The sequence below is a fragment of the Poecilia reticulata genome, linkage group LG5 (assembly GCF_000633615.1).
Source record: "Poecilia reticulata strain Guanapo linkage group LG5, Guppy_female_1.0+MT, whole genome shotgun sequence".
In the NCBI taxonomy this organism is placed as follows: Eukaryota; Metazoa; Chordata; class Actinopteri; order Cyprinodontiformes; family Poeciliidae; genus Poecilia; species Poecilia reticulata.
Genome location: NC_024335.1, coordinates 10398591 through 10403303, shown reverse-complemented (window position 1 = coordinate 10403303; position 4713 = coordinate 10398591).

Genomic DNA, 4713 nt, shown 5'->3' with positions numbered 1-4713 from the left:
TTCACCCTGCTGGGGGGGGGGTTTAGGAAATCTGAACCCAAACAGAAAGGTGCAGGTTTCAGCTTCAGAATGAAACACCTGTTTACGCCCTCAGTGCTGAAACAGACTCTGTAGTGTGCTGTTGCGACTTCTTTCTTCAACTCAGCATATTAATAAATCATTGAATATTTTTAATTTAAGAAAAAAAATAGAGACCATAGAATGCAAATAATAAAAAACATCCATTTTGCATCGTGACGTGTGGGATAGGACATATTTTCAATTCATTTTCCATTCTGTTTTTTTACTTCATTCACTCAATAATAAATATGAATAGTTCTTGCAACAACTAACAGAGCATAGATAATTACAGTATAAACTTATATCTACTCTCTGTTCACATAAAAATAAATTTGCTATTCAGCTAAGAAAACTATTACAAAAAAATCCACAACAAACCATGAGCTTATTCAACGCCATATCACTTCATCATAATCATTTTCTATTTCTTCTAAATGCAGAACAAGATTTAGATTGTTTTATTTCACTAACATTGTTCTATAAACTGACACATTTAATTGAAATGCGTCTTTCCATCATTGCTGCTCTGAATCTTGTTTTTTTATTATTTCCGTTACTTCCCTGAATCCATGACTTTCACACATACTGGACTCCAGTTGCAGTTAATGATTTTAATACTTACATACTTTATCATCAACAAATAACACATTTGTAGATTTTTACAGACTTGTTAAGCAAATTATGTTTTATTAGATTGTGACACTTCTGCCTCTCAACACTGCAAAAATCTTACCAAGTATTTTTGTTTAGTTTCTGGCGCAAATATATTATTTGACTCAAAACAAGACAAAATGAACTTACAAGTAACTTTTCAGCTGAAGCTTGCTTAAAGTCAATAATTCTTGAATATTCATAAAAGTCCTACTGGTAGAATTTTTCACTTATAGCAAGAAATTTTTCCGATGTTATAAGTGAAAAAAATCTCAGTGGACCTGATTTTTTTTTTTTTATCATTATTCAAGAATTATTGACTTAAAATTAGCTCCTATGTCTCCTGTTTTTTTTTTCTTATTTCAAGTGTAACACGATATGTCCACTAGAAACTAGATAAAATACTGGGTAATATTTGTATTTTTGCAGTGAAGGAGAACATATAAAGAATGTTACTTTCTGTTTCCCTGGGGCAAAAAAATATGACAATATACAGCAGTCTATTTCTCTCAGCCACTCTTCAAAATGGGAAAGACAAGAGAATGTGGCATTTAGATTGCATGTAATTTAAAATCCCAAAGGAAAAGTTACATAACTCATGTCATCCAAGCATCTTCCATGAGTTGTTGTGGATGGTGATGCTGTGGAGAAGGAAAGATCTCCAGCAGCAGTCAGTCTTGCAACAAATTTGATGAAGCCTCTGACTGAACCCAGTTGCTGGTTGACATTCTAGCAGCTCCATTTCCAGGAAACAGTAACATGTCCTGGATGACAACATCAGTTGATAGCAAGCACTGCTAACCCACTTCATCTGCTTTTGCAGCTCATTTGTCTGAAATGAGACAAAGGAGTCAGGGATACGAGATGGTTTGGTCTCTCCGAACTTTGATTTGGGGTCAAAGTTCAGGCATTATTTGAACTTTTGAAATGCTAATCAGTCCCAATTGTAAAAAAGAAAGAAAAAAAAAACTTACTTTGCTGCTTGTTGCAATGGTTAGACGTCATAATGACTGTTTAAAACTAAAAAAAGGAGTGCATTAATCTTGTCTGCAATTGTCTAGAGATGGATCCAAGTTTATTTTACCACCTGTTGCACAGTAAGGAGGATAATGATGGAGCCTGGTGTTGAAAGACTGCAGAATCTGCATCTGTTGGTGTGAAGTTGTGCTACTGCTATAAATAATTTATTTAAAAGGTTTTTAGACATTTTTATTATGGGTGTTAGTAAGTGGAGAGAGCTATAATTGCTTTGACTTTTCCCCATGACTTAAAGTGTGCTGAAAGCCTTCTGCCACTTAAACACGCATCTCAAGTGTCATATTATACTTTATATATATATATATATATATAGCCTGGCAGCTGGCAGAAAACTAAACACAATAAACCACTGACAACATTCTTACTGTATTCCAAAGGCTAACGGAGACATTTCTGTTGAGTATGAACTACATTTAAAAAAAGAAAACACTCATTCTGTCTTTTTTTTAATAAGTTTTATTAGTAAAAAAAAAAAAAAAATCCCTTTTCACGTATTTGGCCTCACACTGCAAACAAGTCTTAGGCTTTTTGCTACAATCAATATGAAAAAATAAAAAGCTAAATATAGTTGCTACACTGCTGATATATGTACTCAATGTGGTGTACAGAGATGTTGTGTTTGCACAAAAAACTGGAAATAAAGAGTAAGGACGTTAAATTGTGTGCAATCTGATGGCTGATATGTACACTGTAAAATGAACATGTTACATATTGGTCAGACTCCTAGGGCCAGCCCAAGACTTCTTGTTAATTTCAACGACAAAATCAAAACTGGTGCACTATTAATGTCACGCCGTTGAAATAATCAGAGAAAAGATATGGGTTTTAAGGAAACTGTAAATCATATCACATCAACAGTCAAGATGGGTAAATGTGCTAAAATGACTTTGGCACCAAAATCTTAAAAGTAAGAGGTAAAAAAGAAACAAATCTCAAGGTACATATAATAGTTGGGGCTTATTAAAATTCATCAAGTGATGGGGCATTTACCAAAGTGCAGCGTTTATACTACTAAAGTGCTGTCCCTTTTCTACATATTTGCCAAAGTTGTGATATAGACAAGACAACTAGGAGTGTTTTTTCAGGTTCTCAGGTCTTCGCAAGTTAGAAAAGAGCTAGAACAAAATGGTTACTTACTTAAACAGGCCAATTAAGTATAAGTCAGAGAAAAAAATTGTTTAAAACTGGATATGTGACAAAATAAAATGCAACAAAAATGAGAATGATTCCTTCCACAACAGGAGTGTTGTATGTCTGAGCAAAACATTGACCAAACACCTACAATACAACATCTACGTTAAACTCTTGGAGAAAGAGGAAGAGCGGTTTACACTGACAGCAGGGGGAAAAAGGCAGTTTGAGCCGATATTCCAACATTTGTTGTCTTTCAGTTGCATTTTCAACTGGATCTAAAAAGCAAATTGTGGACATACAAAGATAAAACGTCCAGTTCATGCTAGAAGAAAGGTTGAATTACTCTACCGCCGCAATTCAGAATTAAATTCATGCAGAGGACAAGAAACGGCTCCAAAAATCATATTGTGTGCAACAATTAAAGCAAGAGTGAGGCACAAAAAGTAAAAAAAAAAGAAAGAAAATCCAAACTCTCAGTCATTTAGAGTCAAATACAGATCAAAGTTCAGTGACGGGTCAGCATTGTTAACGCAAACCCACGTCTGATGAAGCTTTCTCACTTGCTAATATGAGATCAGAGCTTTAAAATAAAAGTTTTCTTTAAACGAGGCCTCGTTTCCAGATCTCAGTATTTTCATCACAAGCCAAGTAGTAAAACAGCACTTGGACATGCAAGGCAGTGCTGATTAGGTAAAAAAAAAAGAAGGATGAAAACATCTTTATTGGACAATTAAAGAATGAGTGAAAAAAACTTTCCCCATTAAACAGTTTGGAAAGTAAAAGACGGATGAACAGTTAGCACGGGCATGTGAAGCAGAGGGCGTCTTCTGTGACTATAATGAGGAAATGCAGAACAGATGGCAGGAGATGGCGGCGTTAACACAGAATAATTAGCCACTGTTTAAAGCTCTGATTAAACACAGAGCTGCTGCATGTGAGGTTCTTCTGATCAAAGAGGTTAAATTACAGTAACAACGTATTATTCCCAGGAACCTTACAAGTGCCAAAGAGACTATTCTTCAAAGCCAAAGAGAGAAGAATAACAGCCATTCAAAGAAGGACTTCGCTGTAACAGGCATGCACACCGACTTCACAAGTTTTTAACGCAGGTTAGCCTGCGTCTGTCCTAATAATGCATCAGCAAACTGACTCTAATTTTAGTCCACACTCTAGATAAGGTACATAAAATAGTTGGGACTTATTAAACTTCATCAAGTAAGGGGACATTTACCAAAGCGTGAATGTCCCATCACATTTCAACCAAAATGCTGAAGTATTCCCTCGGTGTGAAGGAAGTAGACTCCCACACGTCTTTCATTTCTGCATTGTTTGCTGCGTGATTGTTGTTTGCATCTCGTGAACGTGTGTGTGTGGTGGGATTGGGGAGCAGGGTTGCTTTGTTTGGAACAAAACAAAAAAAATCACGCAATAAAAGGAGCATATAAATAAATTACATATAAACATCAAAGAGGAGATCCTTCATGAAGCTGAGATTATTTTTTTTTACCTAAAAAAAATAACTTAGAACTTTTAAAAATAACTGAAAATTCCTTCAATGCATCATTATTATTTTTGCTGACAGAAAATATTGTTTTTTTTTTTTTTACAAATGTACAAGTGTACAAATATAAACGACTTCCACGGAGAACACTGGAAAGCGTCACTTATCACCATTAAGGTATGAAAGTTTGGTTTAAAACCTGAAAAGTTCTTCCTCAATCGTTTTTAATACGAATCATGATATTTTGGAGAAAAAAAAAAGGTCTTGGCTGCTGCTGTCCGAGTCAAACTGCAGTGACCAGATATGAGTGTTTGTTGGGGTTTTTAAAA